The sequence below is a fragment of the Bufo bufo genome, chromosome 1 (assembly GCF_905171765.1).
Source record: "Bufo bufo chromosome 1, aBufBuf1.1, whole genome shotgun sequence".
NCBI classification, from domain to species: Eukaryota; Metazoa; Chordata; class Amphibia; order Anura; family Bufonidae; genus Bufo; species Bufo bufo.
Genome location: NC_053389.1, coordinates 134,647,157 through 134,668,216, shown reverse-complemented (window position 1 = coordinate 134,668,216; position 21,060 = coordinate 134,647,157). Strand labels below are relative to the sequence as shown.

Here is a 21,060-nt window from a genome sequence, read left to right as displayed (position 1 = left end):
TAAAAAAAAAAAAAAAAAAAAGATCTGTTCTTGATTGGCCCTCTTCTGCCAAGTGATCTTGACAAGCAATACTGCATCTTTATAGGAGTTGCCATCCAACTTTCCCATGGCATTCACTAAATTATACCGCTGTCTTCCATCTAAGCAAGTTGGGTGACAATGTTCTCATCATGGCGACTTTCTTTAGTTCCATAAGATGCACAGTAACTCTATAGCATCCCCCTTCCTTCCTGTCTATACATTTGCATCATGTTCTCAGCAGGTAAGAGCTTTTCTATAGAATGGAAGACCCCCCCATCTCTGTAAATGTGCTGCCTCCCTTCTTCCCAGTCTCCCTGCACAGCCTAAGAAACCTGATGCTGGGACAGGTGTTTACTGATCCCTTGTTCACCTGGGAAAAGATGTGTCTTGTAGGAGCCCTGGAGGCTTAAGTTCCAGCAGTGTGCTCATTGTGCAAGGGGAGGGGAGTGTATGGGAGGAATAGACATGAGCTCAGCAGAGGGAGAGCTGGAGTCACACAGGCACACACAGAACAAAAGTAGCCAGTGCTTAAACAGAAAGGGGGGTCCTGCTGCTGCCCTGCATTCTAGAGTCCAGTGGCTGCTGCTCAAGCCTGTAGGATCTGCAAGCTGCCACACCTTCAGGAGACTGTCATACTGTATGAGCTACCAGCAATCCCCATGGATAAGTGACTCACAACAAGCATCATCCTCCTCTCTGGAAACTGCAACACCGTGCCTGGGATTTCCAAGGTGAAACAGTGTCTTCCTTGAGTAAGAGCAGTTCATCTTCCTCTCCTTGGGCCAATGGATGTTTATTTCTCTTTCAACAAATGTTCTGCTGCAGAATTGATGCCCATGTAGATGTCTCCAGCCTTGCAGTGAGCCTGAAAGGTGAGTCTACAGATTGAATAGACCTCAGTATTACTGCCTTATAGTAGTACCTCAGCCTTGTCCTTGGAGTCCTGTGGTTATGTAGATGTCAATATTTCAGCCTTGTAGACTTCACCTTGCATCTCCAGTCTAGCGATGAGCCGGAAAGGTAAAGTCTTGAGACAGTATTACAGGCATGGTGGCTTCTGTGTCCTCATGAGTCTAGTTGTCAGGTAGATATTACCTTCACCCAGTATCTACAGCCTCAGAATAATCCTGAACGTGAGTCTGGAGATCACATAGACCTCAGAATTATAGAGTAATATATATATACATATATAGACTATATACATTACCGTGCAGTTTCTTAGAATTGAGCCCAAAAGATATGTCTGGACCTCAGTATTTCAGCCATGTAGACATCACCTGTACCTAAGCCTTGGATCAGCCTGAAGGATGGAAATATTGTTTAGATCTTAGTGATTTCACCTCTCTCCTATATACTTGTATCAGGCCTTAAAGGCGAGTCTGGTGATCACATAGACTTTATTATTTTAGCCAGGAAGACCTTACCTTGTATCAAAGCCTTGTAATATGTCTTAAAAATCTAAAAGACCTCAATATGTCAGCCATGTGCATTGAGCCCTAAATGTTCACCTAGTTCCTAGCTTTACAATGAGTCTGGAGATCACATAGACCTCAATATTTCAGCCCTGTAGACCTCACTGTACATTTCCAAGGTAGCATAAATCTGAGAGGTGAGTCTACAAATAATATAGACTTAAGTAATCCAGCCATGTAGACTTCTCTGGTACCTACAGTATAAATGGTTTTATGATTTTGTAGATCTCCAACTTTGTAATAAGTCTTAAAGGTGATGCTAGAGATCACATAGACCTCAATATTATACTTTTCTTACTGTAGGTTGTTCTTTATAGCTATGCAGATCTTACTAGTTCAACCATGTTGGTATAGGTCTTGCTGGTAAAACTGAAGATCACATACCGTAGTTCTTAATATTGCAGTATGTGTTACCTGCCTGGGCTAGTCAAGAATTAAGGACCCATTTACACGGGCAGATTATCTACCCATAAATCTACCCATACCTTAGTTTTCTGATCGGTGCTTACCAGGGTTGCCAACCGTCCAGAAATTTCTGGACAGTCTGTAAAATTAGGCAACTTTTTCCTGTGTCCGTGAAATAAAATAGATGTGTCTGTGGTTTTTTTGAGGCAGATGGTACTTGACTAGATTATTTTGGTGGTAATTATCTTCATTTTACAGCTCACAGTAAATGCTGGTGATGAGGTGTTATCATCTTTATCATTCATTATGGTTTTCAAAAACATTGGCTGTCCGTGATTTTGGAAAAAAAAAATCTGGTTGGCAACCCTGGTGCTCACTTACATTTAAGTTGGATAGTGATTTGTTTGTTCCCATACACTTTGCATATTGTTGGCAGCACATCTCTTGTTTACATGGGCAGCCCACAAATGATTTTTATGCCCACATAGAAGATGCAATGTAACCAAAAGCAGGCATTTGCTCATTTGTCGGCTGATTGCTGGGCATGGAGCAAATGTTCCTTCAGCCGGTCCTCGGCCTCTGTAAAAAGGCCTTAACTTTCACATAGAATGGAATGGGATTAAAAATTCAGCAATGTGCCTGTGACAAATCCCCCTTGTGTAGATAAGATGGAGATCTGCACAGGAGCCTATGGCCACAGTCCAGTACAGGTGATGGGTGACACATATTGTGACATCTGAAGGCACACACTGTGCTAGGAAAATCTTCACTTGTTTGGTGTTTGTCTTAGGAACAATGATAATATAAGGTGGTGGTGGTCACCATTTTGTTGAAGGCAGTATTCTGCAGATTTTAGGACATGACGAGGGTTGTAGTTATACATCAGGATGAAGTATACTGCTGTTTGGAGTATCGCAGTAAGTTGTATTCGTGATAAAAGATGGGGTACAGTTGTTTGCAGATACTTTATAAACAGGGGGAGGCTGGGCCACTTAAAGTGGCCCTGGAAAAAATAAAAGTGGCCCGATGTTGTAGGCGGGTCAAAAGTGACAAAAGATGGGGCCAAAACAAGTGAGCGGGACCAGCAATACCATATTGCGGCACATTATACCACCCCAGCAGAGCCAAATACCATAGTGCTTTACAAAATACCTCCCCAGAAGTTGCCCCTCTGGGGTGGCCAGCCCCAGCTGCCACGTTCTGTCCTCCTACTCCAGTTGCCTCAGAATGGCAATACAGTTGAATTCAGGAGTCAGAAGGGGGGCGTCAGATCATTACTTACCATGGCTGGCGACCGTAGTATGGATGATGAATTGCCACTATATAAAGAACAGGTAGCTGGATATTATTATAGTTGAATATATTTCATTAGATGTTTCTTTCTAATCCCCTATGGATCTATGTAATCGCTGTTCTTCTATATGACTTTACTAGTTTTGCCTGCTCAGCAGTAGTATTGCTGATGACCCAGTTTGATTTTCGCAGGTCAGCTTGGGGGGGATTGGGTGATGAGATGAAACCTTCCATGTGTTGTCATGCGACCCCTTCGATAACTATTAGGATGATCGGCCTCTCCCACCGTAAATTTGCAGCTTATGTTCTGCTTCCTCCATTTGATGGTTTATTTGTAGCGTCTTTTGTAGTTGTTGGCCGCAGTGTTAATAGGATTCATGTCCTCTTTGATCTTCTTTTGACATTATTAAGTCTTTAATGTTCCTATAATGGAGCTTGTCATCCTGGTTATCATCATTCATGAGGAATAGGTACTTTCCTTTGGTTTTTTATCTGCTTTAGTTTTTCATGTTTGGTTTTGTTGCTGGACGGGGAGGTGTTCCTATAGATTTCTCTTAGTAGCCTTATCCCAACCAGTAAAGGAAAATTTTATGTCCTCCTGTTAAAGTGGGTTTCCCAGACCCTTAAAGGGGTTGTCCCATGACTAATATAAACAATGAAAAAAAAAAAAACATATAGTACATGACAATCTTTTTCTAACAAAGCTAGAACCAGCCCTGTACCTCACATGGATCCAGAGATCTCCTCATTCATTGCTCTGCATTTATATCAAGCTGACAGCTCAAGGGGAGTGTCTTTTCTGCTGCAGCTCAGGGGGGCGTGTCCATGCTCTCCCTATCACAGCTCAGGGGGCGTCTCCATGTTCTCCCTATCACAGGTCAGGAGGCAGTTGAAGGATGAAACTGAGCATGTGCAGCATTCTCAGTGAGCAGGTCAAAGACATAAGAGAAAAAAGCAAACAGCAGGTAGTGCTGTACAAATACATTTTATTGAATAACTCAGTGGCTATGCAAAATTTTTAATTATATGCAATTTCAAAAGTATTCAGATCCAGGTGCTGGTTTGAAAACTGTAAAATAGAAATAAAGCCTAAAGGGGATAAGAACAATTAGAAAAAATATGGCTTTTTCCTTTCAGAAACAGTGTTACACCTGCCCATGGGCTATTGCAGCCTACTATATTGTGTGTAACAACACACAAAATAGTAGGACTGATGTGTCACTGCTTCTGGAGGAAAGCAGCCATGTTTTCTAATCCTGTACATTCCCGTTTCAATTCCTCACTTTTCTCAGGATCTCTGCTTGCTGTAGGCAAGTGAAAATATCTGAATACTTTCTTGTACTGATTCCTGCATGTGTATTAGTTGGACAGGATCAGGCCTGATTTTCGGATTCTGTATGTAACTGAGAATGTTTCTATTCACTTAGAAAGCAAGCAGAGATCTTTAAAGTGGTGAGGAATTATATTTGGTACTTATTGGGGTCATTTATCAAACTGGTTTAATGTAGAAATGGCTTAGTTGCCCATAACAACCAATCAGATTCCACCTTTCATTTTCAAAGGAGCTGTGAAAACTGAAAGGTGGAATCTGACTGGTTGCTATGGGCAACTAAGCCAGTTCCACTTTAGACTAGTTTGATAAATGGCCCCATATGTTTGATCCACTGAGGGTTTTTTCAAATCAAATCACCTTTTTTTGCCTTCTTTTTCACAAAATCATGACATCATGCAACAACTTTCGCAAACAAACACGATTTTACCGCACCATGTGAATCAACCACAGCAGAGATTTTACTTTTCTTCTGTTTTCTTGCAGCTGCCATTTTGAAAAAGTGACAACAGATTTTCAGAAGCTGATGTTAACCATTCATTTTTCTCACATTGATCTCAATCAATAGAGAAGTGACGGTTTTACCATCCGTGTCTGAGAAGGTAGTTCAAAGATGACAAGCAATTTGGCTGCGCATCCTGTTGTCACTTCTTCAAAAATGTCCGCCTTCACTGTATTAAAAAAAAATGGCCATATCTGTTAGTAACTTAAACAGAAAATCTAAACTTTGGCAGCTGTGCTAACTTCTTATTTACTGAAATATGGTCAATTTTACATTTTGGGTGGAAATGCCCTTTAAAAAACAATATATAAGCTGACAGGAATGCACCTTAATCAGATGCAAATATTATTAAAGGGGTTATCCCAGAGTCAGACAGACCTCCCAGAGTGGCCAACCCTTGGTGGAGATCATACTTATCTGGTCCACTGCGCAGAGTTCGGTGTCCAGGGGCGGATTGGCCATAAGGAAATTACCTGGTGGGCCGAAGCCCTGGGGGCCGCCCAAGCTTACCCCTCTGCTGCTGGCGGGGTACATAATGAGCTCTCAGTGGTAAATAATGCTGTGAGAATTCAGGTACTCATGTACCCGGCCAGCAACCGCACATGCCCTCCCGAATTCAACTGCTGTGGCCACATCTCACCTCATCAGAGACAAATGGAGGAAGAGAACAGAAAATGGCATCTATTGATGGCCACCACAGAGGGACAACTTTTGGGGCAATATATTGTGCTGCACTGTGGTATATCGTTCTGCAGGCATGGTATATTGCGCTATGAAATTTCTGACCCCGCCTACTTGTGTTGCACCACCTTCTGTTTATTTGAACCCCCCTAAAACATGGGGCCACTTTTATTTTTTTCCCAGTCTGCCCCTGTCGGTGCCTAATGCTCCCACTGTTCCTCCCTGCCTAGCTGAGATCCATCGATGGGGGAAACGCGTGACCGCTGCAGCCAATCACAGGCCGCAACGGTGACCAGGTAAGTATGATCTCCACCACTGGTCGGCCACTCTGGGAGATCTGTCTGACTTGTGGATAAGCTGTTTAAGGGGAGGATATCCTAATAATTGTCTTTGAGGTAGCATTGAGTGCTTGACCAAGTGATCGCCACCCTGGTGTACAAGGACATCATTTATTTGACTAGTGATGTTTAAACGTTCTTTCTCATAAGTAGCTGTGAGCTTCTGTATAAAGCCTCATAATATAGGGGAGATTTATACTGTGCTGGTCTCTCTAATCTATGGTGAGGCGCAGGCCTCGTCATAAATTAGGTGCATTCCCCAGCAATCCACGACAGATCAGAGCTGCCGGAGATTTCTGGCTTCATTTGCACCAGAAAACTATTGTAAATGATTTGGCTGAGCATGCCCCTTTCCCATCCCCTATTGTAGATGATTTGGCTGAGCATGCCCCTTTCCCATCCCCTATTGTAGATGATTTGGCTGAGCATGCCCCTTTCCCATCCCCTATTGTAGATGATTTGGCTGAGCATGCCCCTTTCCCATCCCCTATTGTAGATGATTTGGCTGAGCATGCCCCTTTCCCATCCCCTATTGTAGATGATTTGGCTGAGCATGCCCCTTTCCCATCCCCTATTGTAGATGATTTGTCTGAGCATGCCCCTTTCCCATCCCCTATTGTAGATGATTTGGCTGAGCATGCCCCTTTGCCATCCCCTATTGTAAAAGTGACGAGAGCAGCGAAGAAAGAGGCACCTTGTGACTTTTTGAAGCCACTTTTCTGGACGCAAGAGAGGTGATAAATCTTCTAATGGTTCTACCATAAATGATCTCAATTTAAACTGATCCATTTCTATCTTAGACAGGAAGACGTAAGCTGAGTGTGGAAGTGTAAAGCATGGTGCTGTGATTTGTTCTTTTGGAAATTTCGTGTGCATTCTGAGTGATAAATGGCTATTTTCCAACCGGTTGCTATAGATTTCATCAAATAGCTGATCTGGGATCGGCTTTTCTAAACACGTTAAGACAAAGCAAATAGAGCACTGAGAAAATAAATGAATGGATTTTCTGCTCTTGAAAGGACTTTGTTAGGCAGCAGTGTATTAAGAGCTCATCCAGAAATATTTAGATATCCGCCGTGTAACTTCATTGCTGAATGTCGTTCCATTGTCCCAGGATGATAAAGGACAATATTGTCCGTTCCACCTGCTTGCAGAATGCATATAGTCACGGCAGACTCGATATGGAGGCGGACGCTAGTGTTGAGCGAATCGGGTTCGGACTGCTCTATCTGAACCTGCTATGTTGATAATATGCACTCAGTACCGCAGTAAAATGTATGGGCTCCGCTGAGGCCTTCTTCTTCTGCTTAGTCTCGTGCCTGTGACGTTACAGTTCGGTTCTGCGCATACATTACTGTTTCAAACTCCGAACTTGAGTTCTTGCCTCATTAACGAAGCCGAGTTCGACTTCGGATTTTGAAACAGTAATGTCTGCGCAGAACCGAACTGTAACGTCATAGGCTGCGGCGGTACTGCGGTACGGAGCGCATATTATAAACAAAGTTTTTAAATTAATCGGGTTCAGATAGAGTAGTCCGAAGCCAATTCGCTCAACACTAGCGGACACCAACAACAGCAGAATATGGGCTCCTAATCTGATAACAGTGGGCCATAGCCCACCTCATACATGACAGTCAGGTGCCACTCCGGTTGATCACCCCTATCTCTTGGTCATGGCAGAGCCATGACCAGCAAACAATAGAATGCTTTGCAGCCATGGAGAAGCACCTCTACAGCAACAGGACGCTGGCTTTTCATGACCAGGGCGCTCTTCACATAGCGGTGCAGCACTATACCGCTGCATTGGGCAAGACAGCTGATAAATACAGCAGGGGGAGTTAAGCAGCAGTATTGGCATGTGCAACAAGGAGGGGAGGGTTTCCGGTGCCCCTTCCCCTAAAATAAAGCTACACCGGGGCAGCAGAGTTTATCACACTACTGTGTCTGGCGAAAAAACTCACATACTGCCAGACAGAAAGTCAGTGGAGTCCAGGGCCTCCTCATATCCTAATGTTTGTATACTGTTTTTGGGTATTTAAACATAGAAATACCTGACACAGAAAGCCCATAGGAGGAGAGAACTACAACCTCCATACCAAAAACGTTGGGATGTTGTGTAAAATGTACATAAATGTAAATAGCAGAATTTAATGATTTGTAAATCTCATAGACCCAAATTTTATTCACAGTAGATTATGGAACACATTGGATGTTGCATGTGCGACATTTTACCATTTCATGAAAAAAATGAACTGCCGGCAGGCCAATCCAGTGCCCGGACTCTTCTTCTGTGAAGCCATGCTGTTGTGATGGATGCAGTATGTGTTTTAACGTTTTCTTGCTGAAATATGCAAGGCCTTCCCTGAAAGAGACGTCGGGATGGGAGCATATGCTGTTGTGAAACCTCTATAAACTGTTCAGCATTGATAGTGCCTTCCCAGATGTACAGCTTGAACTTGCACTTGTGGATTGCACGCTGAGGTGCGTTCACAGACAATGATTTCTGGAAGTGAGTCCAGTACAGAATCAGGCCTGATTTTAATGCAGTGCCACATTGGGGCCTGTGGATCACAATCCTCCAATACTGACAGTCGGCCTTGCCCCTTTTGCATAAGCAATGGACGGGTTCAACGTTTGGGGTATCCCTTACCCTTTAAGAGGTTTTTACGATTATATGTCCCTCTGTTAGAGTAAGTAGTCATGACGCCAGTAGCCTTCCAGCAACGGAAGCACAAAGCTCCCTTTAAAGGGGTTGTCCAAGTTATATTTATTGATGACCTATCCTCCCCTGCCGATCAGCTGTTTGAAGAGAAGGCGCGCGCCGTGCCAGCGCCGCCTCCCCTTCACTGTTTACCTTCTCGCCGTTGCATCTGCAGTGGTCAGCAGGTGTAATTACACCTCACCGTCCCATTCATTTCAATAGGACGGATCGTTAACATACACTCGTATAGGAGCGATTCGTACCATCGAAATGAATGGGACGGCTTGGGTGCAATTACACCTGCTCACCGCTGCAGATGCAACGGCGAGAAGGTAAACAGTGAAGAGGAGGCGGCGCTGGCACGGCGCGCGCCTTCTCTTCAAACAGCTTATCAGCAGGGGTGCTGGGTGTCGGACCCCAGCCGATCTGATGTCACGGTGCTCCTTACCTGGATACGGTTGGATCCCAGACGTGGTCGTCTGAAGCAGTGCAAAAGGGGTAGTTAACTTGGATAGTGTAGAAATAAAGTTGAGTCCAGACTTGGTTGTATGGAAGTTCAACAGTTGCTTTACTTTGCATAAACGATAATCCAAACAATCCACAGAACTTGTCTTGGTTCCCAACAGGTTTTAGCAGGACTTTGGCAGGCAAACAACTTCTGCTAAACAAACTTCTCTCTGCTGAATCTGTAGTGTACTCTCTCAGCTCTGCTATGTCAGCAATATTAAATAGGAATGCTTTCCTTTCTGCTTGATGCTGTTGTTCTGAGTCTGTCTCTCACTGTGATCCTAGGAACTTCTTGTCCTGGCTGGCTTTTAGGGAGAGCTCAGTCCCACAGGGACGAGCGTCTGCGTGTCTCCCTACAGCATGGAGTACAGGAACTAACTGATTCTAACTAGATCGTACTTTCTCCTTGGAGGAGAGTATAAGACAGCTAGAAAGCCAGATTTCACCCTCTGTAGAGTATGCTGCCACCTACTGGGGAACCAGGTTATTTCATGAACAAACACTAATGCATAGGAAGAAATGCACACTACATGGAGGACCTGGAATAAAGGCATAAGATGACATGGTTATTGCATATACAGAAGCATGGTGTAGGAGTGGTAATGCCACTTGGGGGCGTTACACATATGAATTTCTACAGATTCTCTAAATCTTTGCTGATATTAATGTACTGTAGAAGGTGGGGTATTCAAAGTCTTTACAATTTTGTATTGGGGGAACATTTTCTGAAATTGTTCCACAGAGAAAATACACCACCCTTGAGCCACACACCAACAAGACACACTTGAAGGGCGGGTGGGTGTTCCGTTCTTCAGGTCCAGGACAAGCGGGAATGAAGGCCCCACCCTCACAGATCCCTTAATAACAGGTACTATTGCTCCCCTTCTTTTGTTAATCCTTTCTATCCCTATACTAGCTACAAACCCAGTCATGTCTGGGACTCCACTTTGGTTTCGCCCTTCTCGATCCCTCTCTTTTTACACAGCGTGCCAACTTATTTGGACTTGGGGTTGTACAAGCATACTTGGGCTATTAGTATGGGCTCTAGAGGATATTAGAGGATATTACAGGGAGGGTGTATAAGCTGTGGGAACTACAACTCCCAGGTTGTCCAGGTTGTTCTTATGGGGTCTCAAGAGAATATTACAAGAAGGGATGTAGGAGGAATAAAACTACAACTCCCAGCATTTATCTGGCTAGCAGCTCTGACACTGAATCCATCACTTCTCCACTGTTTTCTCCTTACAGGCAATGCAGGACAGGAGCTCGGCCTCCTCATGTCACGTGACCATCCTCTCAGGTCTCTCCACAGCTGAGCTCCCTCCCTTCCTCCAGCCACCACTAAGGAAAAAGTCTAAAAAACAATTCCTACCGCCCACAACATGCTTTCCACCTCCTATTATACAGTCACATGACCTCTTCATGTGATCTAACCCTCCTGGAGCCCATAGCCCATAGGCATTACCCTCATTATACTTTCCACTGTGGTACTCACTAGGGTACCTGGATGATTTGCACTTCCAGAAGTCCGCAGGGTTTGCAGATACGCCTAAAACACTCGTGATGTCACAGCTGTCACCTGACAAAAATACAGTTGTGATGTCACAGCTGTAACCTGACTAAAACCCACTTGTGATGTCACAGCTTTACTAAAAACCTGACAGCCAGGTACCTGACAGTTTGTGACGTGGCCAGGGCAGAGCAGGGTCACACCCCGTTCCTTGTATAGGTGTCCTGTCCATTGCTGCAATGTTAACATCCTAGTGCCCAGCTTAGTGGGTGGCATACAGAGAATTTCCTGCACTGATGCATCCACTTCCCATACCTCTCCAGTTCTGCCCCAGGAACGCCACAGAATACCCACTTTAAGGCAAATAAACAGAAGCTATAACCCTTTTTGGTCTAATTTTCAAGGCATTCCTGGAAAGTATACCCGCCCTAATATCGCTTCATGAGTGGGCCATTCAGGTGAGGTGGAAAGGCTGGGTAACCATGCCATTCATCCGGCGTCATGGCAGGTTACGGTGGGATTTGTGAAGAGACTGGATATAACCATCACCGGGATAGGAGATTGATATAGATTGTGACCTTGACTCACCAGACAATATGGAAAATTGTATTTGTATTATTTTGCATACAGCGTGCATCATTGCTTGGTTTTTCAGGAATAGGGCTTTTGTCTCAGTTTTGTCTCACTTGCCCTGTCCTCACTCACACTGAATTATCGCATGCACTGCCACATCTCCTGAAACACTCTGGGCTGTCAGGGACACTGTTGTTAGATCTTTTGCACTGACTATATTCAGATTCCGCAGATACCTGCGATTGATCTCCATGATGCACATCATACAGTATTGTAGGCCCCGCAGTGCATTTCTGTATAGGGGCCCCCTATTATATATATTGCTATACATATATTGATATAATCAAATGCAGTGTAAACAATGGCAAGAAATGATTCTCTGTACATTGTCATGATTGTTCCTTGAGAACGCTCATTTCCACAGTGCAGTCGTGTTCTGTATCTTACCTTTCACAGTAACCTGATGCCTTGTGGCACCCTCACCTTGCAGGGGGGATAGCCTTACACAGTGACAGCAGCGTCCATACCTGCATCACCAAAACACAGAGCCCTGACCGCATCCTCGTCACTGATATTTGTAGCATGGGTTTGTTCTCATCAGTGCAGATCATTCAAAGTTATCTAATGCAAATCTGCAACTATAACCCACCCCCAAGTGTAATACTTCGGTTATGGCACTTGACTCTTCTTGGGGCAGGGATGCCTTTGCTCCCACTAATGGGTCAGGATAGAGGTGCAACTGCAAACGCTACACCCCCTATAGCAGGGGTCAGCAACCTCCGGCACCACAGCTGTTGGGAAATTACCACTCCCAGCATGCTCCATTCACTTTTGTTGGAGTCTGGAGAACAACCAAGCAAGTGAGCATGCTGGGAGTGGTAGTGTCATAACAGCTGGATTACAGCAGGTTGCTGACCCCTACTCTACAGTGTCTCTTCAGGTGAGATACCCTGTTTTGCACGCGCATGATAAAAAACTGACTGCGGTACCCAGACCCGAACCCGGACTTCTTCACTGAAGTTCGGGTTTGGATTAGGTGTTCTGTATATTTTATTATTTTCCATTATAACATGGTTATAAGGGAAAATAATGGCATTCTTAATACAGAATGCTAAGTAAAATGTGGCTTTAGGGGTTAAAATAAATTAAAAAAAATTAACTCACCTCATCCACTTGTTCGCGCAGCCGGCATCTTCTTCTTCCTTCTTCTTTCAGGACCTGCCAAAGGACCTTTAATGACATAATAGATTTCTATCTTCATACAGCAGGACCTGCGCTGACGTTACCGTGCTCATCACCACGTGGTGAGTGCGATTACGTCATCAAAGGTGTTTTGGCAGGTCCTGAAAGAAGAAGAAAGAAGATGATGCCGGCTGCGCGAACAAAAGGATGAGGTGAGTAAATATTTTTATTTATTTTTTTTAACCTCTAAAGCCACATTTTAGTAAGCATTCTGTATTAAGAATGCTATTATTTTCCCTTATAACCATGTTATAAGGGAAAATAATACAGTAAATTGACTTTTCTCAATTTACTTACATCATCTCCTAGCAACCATGCGTGAAAATCGCACCGCATCCACACTTGCTTGCGGATGCTTGCGATTTTCACGCAGACATATTCATTTCTATGGTGTCTGCGTTGCGTGAAAAACGCAGAATATAGAACATGCTGTGATTTTCACGCAACGCACAAGTGATGCGTGAAAATCACTGCTCATCTGAACAGCCCCATTGAAGTGAATGGGTCTGGATTCAGTGCGGGTGCAATACGTTCACCTACCGCATTGCACCCGCACGGAATTCTCGCCCGTGTGAAAGGGGCCTAATGGCCAGAATTTACTGTGGTTATTCCCATCTTGGCCATGAAAGGCCAAGATAGGACAACACCTTCAACCCCTTGTATATGTTACTATTCCTTATAGTGCTGCTACTACCTTTGCTTTATGTATATCAGGTGATTAGGACGGTCCCCGGCACCTTTACCATGGTGAGGCAGGCCAGTTAGTTTAGGGCCTTCCTTTAATAAAGCGTCACTAACGTTGAGACATATCAGGTTGTGATCGGTGGAGGTCTGAGTTAGAGAAGACACTTCCCTTGAGCTGTCAGCTTGATATAAATCTAGCAGAGCAGTGATTGAGGAGATCTCTGGATCCATGTGAGGTACAGGGCTGGTTCTAGCTTTGTTAGAAAGAGATTATCATGCCCTATATGATGTCTGATGCTCATTTTTTACATTATTCATGGGAAAACCCCTTTAAGGGAACCCTGTGGCATTATGCAGAATGCAGAGTCATAGGAAAGCTGTGCTCTGCCATTCTAGAAGGCATAGTAGTAAGGGATAAATTGTAGTGTAGTTGATGCCCAGAGTTGTTGGGTGTGCACCTGTGGTATTGAGACAGTCCCCTTGTGTGAGTGGATCAGGAGCAGAGATGCAGAAAAAATGGGAGACTGCAGGAATGGCCAAAGAAGAAGAGCCACTGATACCACCACCAAGGAGGTTGGTTAGAGACAAGGGCTAAAGTAGCAGAGGGTTGTGTGAATTGTGCTGAGCCTAACAGAGTAGCCGAAAGCAGTAAGGTGGCTGAGATGGGTGCCACTGAGGCAAGTGGCCCTTGTGGTCTGTTGAGACCAAGAGAAACACAGAGACGCCACATCTGCTGTCATGCAGTGGTTTGGTCCAAGTATGTTGCTTGAACCTAAGACGCAGCCAGAGAGAGTTTGGACAGGCCGAGCCAAGTGCTACAGCAGCTGAGAAGACCTGAGAGACAGTAACTGTAAAAGCCCACAATAGAGTCTGAACTGAGATAATGACGTGAGCGGATGGAGAGGATGAGTCCGTGCTGTCTGTGCGCACCACACTGATGAGAATTGCATTATTAAGACATATTTAAGCACTGTATCTTCCTTGAGAAAGAAGATAAAGCAGCTTGAAAAATTACTGGTTGTGTCTAATGCTTGAGAAAAAAAAAATTATATCCTGAATTTGCCTCCTAAAAACACATTTGGGGTATATCATACATGAGGTCCCATATGCATTTGCTTAGGCACAGATCAAGGGATTCATCAGTTGTCAAATTTCGATCAAGTCCTAAGTGAAATGTTTAAATGAGAGGGCCTGCAAATAATAATCATATACCTAGAACCCAACAGGGCTTTACCAGTGGTCTTCTTTCCAGAATTTGTAGACTAACTTTGGAATGTTATATCATGTATTTCATCCCTGGTCCTTCAGTGCCTTTAAAGGGGTTTTCTGGGAGTAAAATATTGATGACCTATCCTCAAATGGCCTTCTAGAAAGTAAGGATATCTTTAGATTTGTGGGCCTGCAACTACGTAGTTAACATACCTAGAGCCCCTCATGGCATTACCAGAGCTCTTCTTTGCAAGATTTCTACACTGCCTCTTGAACTCTTGAATATTATGGATGTAGTCCACACTCGGTCCATAGATGTCTATAAATGGTTCTTGAGAGTTGATGGGAATCAACAGCAAAAAGCGAGTTTATACTGGTTGGGGTCCTTGTTTTACATTTGGTTTGTATGAAATAGGATAGAAGTAAATCTTATCATTCCAGTAGTGTCTCCACTGACAAAATAAGACCTTGTGATCTCTAAGCTCCTTGGTCTCTCTCTCTGGTTTAGATGTTCCTATAGCTGCAGTCTTTAATTTAAGAAATTCAAAAAAGAAACAATATAAAAACATAATGACCCCGTTTACTAAAACCTACCACAAGGTAAATCTCAGCTGTCTCCAAGTCTCATGATGGGAGCGTAGCAGAAATCTTGAATATGTCAGGCGCTACAATGTATTAATTTAAAGTTTGATGTGTTGCATTTACTTTGCTAGATTTTTTGTGCTACAGTATTAAGACCAAAGCCTGGGATTTGCCTTGTGGAACAATATATCCTGTCTTAAGCTGACATGTGATACCTGCTAAGAATTCGGACATTTTTCACTGACATTTGGGGAGGCTATAGCCCCTTTAAAGGAATGGGATTGTAACTTGCTGCTCTACTCATAGTCTTTGTTCCATTCTTTACATTTAGTTCTTCTCCCATATATTGTACCATGGTCATGGAATAGGCATGAAGGGAATAGCAGGAACCATGCCCTTTTATCCTGTGTTCCAAAACTTGGAAGAATGCCAGAAAGTCCGGTTTGATCATTGCTGTAGGACACCTTGTCTTCCATGTATGCCAAGACTACACAAAATCCAACATGTTTCTACAGTTGTGATAGGAGGAATGTGTCCCGGTGATATTTTGAGAGAGATGCTTTGGAAGGAGAGATCCACTGGGTGACCAGGTGACAAAACTAGCAGCCCTGTTTACAGCTAATGGAGAATGCTCAAGTGTGCTAGAATGTCAGAAGTAATACAATTGAGCAGTTTGATGCCAAAAAAGTGGTAGACACAGCTGCCATTAACTGTTCATCCGGTGTAGCACTGTTGAGTTGTTTGTGAAGAAATATGATGTCAAGTAGAGGGGGGTTGATTGAGGAGACTCCCATTGCTGTTAAGACACAGTGAGACCCGTAAGGGAGAGAACCACCAAACGCCTATGAATAGTTGATTGTTTGCTGGTTTGGAAAATTATAGTCGCTGTGCCCTCCTGTGGAGAGAATTAAGCACCCAAGTAAAGTTTCTTCAAGCCACAGTTGGCTACTGAGTGTTTTATTTGTTTGGATGCCCCTAAAAACCTTGCAGGTGTTTGCCCCCAAATGAAAAGGGATTACAATTCTCTACCATGTCCCAGCTATCTTCTGGTTTCTTAGGATTGTTCCCTTAAGATGAAATGTAAGTCATCAAGATTATGTATTGGTGTTGGTTATTCAAGCTCTATTGGCTGTATCTCATCATCATGGCAGTGCTTAGGGGGTCTAAGGATATGTAGAGATTTCATGAAATACCAGCAAGGTTGGTGCATCTATCCATGGCTGCTCTATTAGTGTCAGCTCTTCAAATTACAACTGGCAAACTGCCTTACTGAGACAGAGTCATAACTTAAAGTGACCATCTGGTTCAAGAAAAATAAATCACATTTAGGAATGAGCACGTGCCTAGTGACCTCCTTTTTATATTTTCAGCGGCAGATCGGCCAAATCCCAGGCTTCTCTTCTGCCATCCAATATGGCTGCAAAGCTTCTTAGATTACCTGATACATAGTAGTAGCCCAAGTCACTTCTTGTAGTCCTTGGATTGGCCAGCAGTTCTCACTTGAGCATTGCTGGGCAATCCAAGACCAGGGATGGACAAGTAGGAAGTGTCTTGAGCTACTGATGACAGTGTACAGACTGACAAGCGGTAAGGCCATTTTGGATGATAGAAGAGAATCCTGGGAGTCAATGGTTCTGCAGCTGACAGGATTAAAAGGAGGGCACCATGTAAGTGTTCTATTTGTTCCCCAGTTAATGTGATATATTTTTTTTCTGGAACTGAAGGATCCCTTTAAAACTCTTGGCCCCAACTACAAAAGATGGACCCTACCATGTGCCATGTAATATTGGCATCTCTTTATGCACTAGAGGGGTCTTTGGGGCCATTCAGGCACCAAGACCCATGTATGACTGCTACCCTTGCTTCCTTTACAGCAGTAGTCTCTAATCTGTGGTTCTCCAGCTTTTGCCATTTGGGTGTCTATGCATGTTGGGAGTTGTAGTTTTGCAGGTTAGAGACCACTGCTACACATCTGCATAGAAGTACATTCTGTACAACTTTTGTACATCTAAAATTACCAAATATTTGATGTAACACTTTGTACTACATCCCCATGTGCAGATATTTAGCCAGAGGCTGATTGGTCACGGATTCCTTTATCCCACACAGAAATCTCTGCATATTTTCACCTGTGCCTGATTTGTACATATTATAAAGTCTCTGCAACGTGTTATTGTATAGTAAAATAACATGTAATTATGACTTTCTGCACAGACTTGTTGCTTTGCTATGTCTGGCAAAATTACAGTGTAGGCACTCCAGGTATGTTTTGTACATTCACTTATAGCTATGTTAACCGTCTGGGCGCTGGTCAGAAAATTGGACTGTTCTTAAATAATAATGTCCAATGCCTTCGTCAGAACTTTTCCTTCTCTGTACAGTTTCTGTAACAGTAGGCCTCTATTTTAAAGAATAAATCTGTCTTGTTATACATGTGGTGACCCAATGTGAAGGAGAAATTGGAGGAGTTGGAGCCACGCCGCCAGTGGAGGGGAACAAAATCTTGCCATCAGGGTTAAAGATGAAAGCTTTGGTGACGACGCATTTAGGCACTAAGCCGTGCCTTCATCAGGCCATAATCCATAATTGTTATACATATAATGGTTATACCCATCTCAGACTTTGCTGGCATATCGCTAGGATATGCCACCAAGGTCAAATAGATTTGAGTCCCACCTCTGGATCCGCTCCTCTCTCCAGAATGGGCCGCCAAATTTAAGGTGATAGCAGCTTGCATGCAACATGCTCTCCATTCACTTCCATAGGAATTCCGAAAATAGTCAAGTGAGCGAGCTTGGCTATTTTCAGAATTCCCATAATGGTAAATGGAGAGAGCGCATCATGGGCCACCTTTCCATTCACCACTAGGTACTGCTGGAAATAGCCATGCCCATGCTCGATTATTTTTGGAACTCTCATATTGGTGAATGGAGAGTGGAGTTTCTTGTGCTGTCCACTTTCCCTCACTTTGGACGGCCCATTCTGGAGATAGGAGTGGGTCCCAGAGGTGGGACCTGCACATATCTGACATTGGTGGCATATCCTAGAGAGGTATCCTAGCCTGATGGGAGTATCCCTTTAATACTTTTGCGACCCCAGCGTGTAACTGGTCAACCAGACTAATAATTATTGGTCCCAGGCTTTGACACAGAGGTCCAGTGGCCCAACTGAAGAGGACTTTGGAGCATCTGACTTGCCACTAGGTTTATTTCTTATGCAATGATCTGAAAATAACCTATTAGATCTATTAATGATATGTACAATGATGCAAACAGTACAACATAGTTAAATATGGTGCAAGTACATGTTCTTTAAAGAAGGAGGGTGGCCTTCAGAATCATGTTCTGTGGCAGGCCCAAAGAACCAAACTCAGCCTAATCCCGTATTGCTGCATTGCTTGACAGGTGTATTATTCAGGAACCTAATCCACTGGATCACCATTACAAAAATGACTAATGAATTACCAAAACAGGTTACAATAAATCTTTGTCGCACTCCGTGAAGTTGCTGTAAGTAGGGTTCCAACCCCGTTTCCAATAATAAATACAACTACAGCATGTATATTTTAGTTTTGATAGTAGAGATTTTTTATTCAACATGCGGCAATATTCATGTTACGTTTCGGCACGCAGGCCTTCCTCAGACACTATGCCGCAGATGTGAAGAAGGAGAGATAGAAGGGTAGACACAGTACTTTGAAATATGTGAAGACACATGTGAAGGAAGACACTTTTTCTTTCACATGTGTCTTCACATATTTCAAAGTACTGTGTCTACCCTTCTATCTCTCCTTCTTCACACCTGCGGCATAGTGTCTGAGGAAGGCCTGCGTGCTGAAACGTAACATGAATATTTCCGCATGTTGAATAAAAAATCTCTACTATCAAAACTAAAATATACATGCTGTAGTTGTATTTATTATTGAATTACCAAAACGGTAATCTACTAGATTTCCAGGAGGATATTAAAACAATACTCAATCACTAGGTATCAATTCTAATCCATAAGATCACCTCTCGTAACCATGAATCCATTGGGTGACGGGTCAAGACGGATGTTAGCCCAGCGGCCTGTGCCGGCGCCGCTGCCCCATCAGCAGGCACGGGCGCCGGGCTCCCTCTTTCCCCTCCTGCCGCCCAGCTGACAAACAGGGGCAGCAACTAACTTAACCCTGCTACATGTGATCCATGCCAGTATTTTCTTGCTGCTGGAAACTTGCACTGCTGCTGAAGCTTGCGTGGGTGTGTCTCTCTTCCCTATGTGGCAACACATACATGCCCTCTGTCTCAGCAGCCAATGGCCGGATTGCAGCATGTATTTAAAGGCACTTCCTACTACAGGAGGTTGCCTGAGCATCCTCAGTGTCTAGCTTGTCTAGTCCCTGTGCAAAGGTGTTTATCTTGTCTGCCTTCCTGTGTACCGAATCCTGCTATTGAACTCCTGGACTTTGCTTTCTGACGCCTGCCTCTGACCTCGGACTTCGTTTATGGACTTTGCCTGTTTGCTGCCTGCCCCTGACCTCGGATCTTGTTTGCTGACTTTGCTTGATTGCCACCTGTCCTGACCCGTACCTCCAGGCCTCGTACGTCCCCTTGGTGCTTGCACCGAACACTCTGACCCCCTGGTCAGCTGCCACTGACTTGGGGACTACTCTGGAGTGGCACCTGGCAGCTACCCTACGGCCCAAGCCTATCCCCACCATCAGGGGCTCTAGTGAATACCAGGTAGCTGCTTAGTTACGCCCCTCTGGAGTATACCCAGTCAGTGGCGCAGTGGGTCCACACCCGCTTGCATAACAGTGGATGATCACTGGATTGCCAGGAGTTAATTCTAAAGCTCTGGATTACCAAAGATAAATGCTAAAATTTGGACTAATTACATAGAAACATAGAAACATAGAAACATAGAATGTGTCGGCAGATAAGAACCATTTGGCCCATCTAGTCTGCCCAATATACTGAATACTATGGATAGCCCCCGGCCCTATCTTATATGAAGGATGGCCTTATGCCTATCCCATGCATGCTTAAACCCCTTCACTGTATTTGCAGCTACCACTTCTGCAGGAAGGCTATTCCATGCATCCACTACTCTCTCAGTAAAGTAATACTTCCTTATATTACTTTTAAGCCTTTGCCCCTCTAATTTAAAACTGTGTCCTCTTGTGGTAGTTTTTCTTCTTTTAAATATGCTCTCTTCCTTTACCGAGTTGATTCCCTTTATGTATTTAAAAGTTTCTATCATATCCCCTCTGTCTCTTCTTTCTTCCAAGCTATACATATTAAGGTCCTTTAACCTTTCCTGGTAAGTTTTATCCTGCAATCCATGTACTAGTTTAGTAGCTCTTCTCTGAACTCTCTCTAGAGTATCTATATCCTTTTGGAGATATGGCCTCCAGTACTGCGCACAATACTCCAAGTGAGGTCTCACCAGTGTTCTGTACAGCGGCATAAGCACTTCACTCTTTCTACTGCTTATACCTCTCCCTATACATCCAAGCATTCTGCTGGCATTTCGTGCTGCTCTATTACATTGTCTTCCCACCTTTAAGTCTTCTGAAATAATTACTCCTAAATCCCTTTCCTCAGATACTGAGGTCAGGACTGTGTCAAATATTCTATATTCTGCCCTTGGGTTTTTACGCCCCAGGTGCATTATCTTGCACTTATCCACATTAAATTTCAGTTTCCAGAGTTCTGACCATTCTTCTAGTTTTCCTAAATCCTTTTCCATTTGGCGTTTCCCTCCAGGAACATCAACCCTGTTACATATCTTTGTGTCATCAGCAAAAAGACAAACCTTACCAGCGAGGCCTTTTGCAATATCACTTATGAAGATATTAAACAAAATCGGTCCCAGTACAGATCCCTGTGGAACCCCACTGGTAACATTACCTTGTTTTGAATGTTCTCCATTGACTACAACCCTCTGTTGTCTGTCACTCAGCCACTGCCTAATCCACTCAACAATATGGGAGTCCATGCTCAATGACTGCAGTTTATTGATAAGT

At 43.8% G+C, this 21,060-nt stretch overlaps 1 protein-coding gene across 1 annotated transcript in view; it reads left to right on the top strand.

Moving 5' to 3' along the window:
- Window positions 1-512: 512 nt before the first annotated feature.
- Window positions 513-21,060, top strand: part of PLEKHG5 (pleckstrin homology and RhoGEF domain containing G5) — a 210,352-nt gene continuing 189,804 nt past the window's right edge. Inside the window, exon 1 of the mRNA XM_040429715.1 lies at window positions 513-893. The gene's annotated coding sequence lies outside the window, so the exon portion shown is untranslated. The remainder of the gene's footprint in view (window positions 894-21,060) is intronic.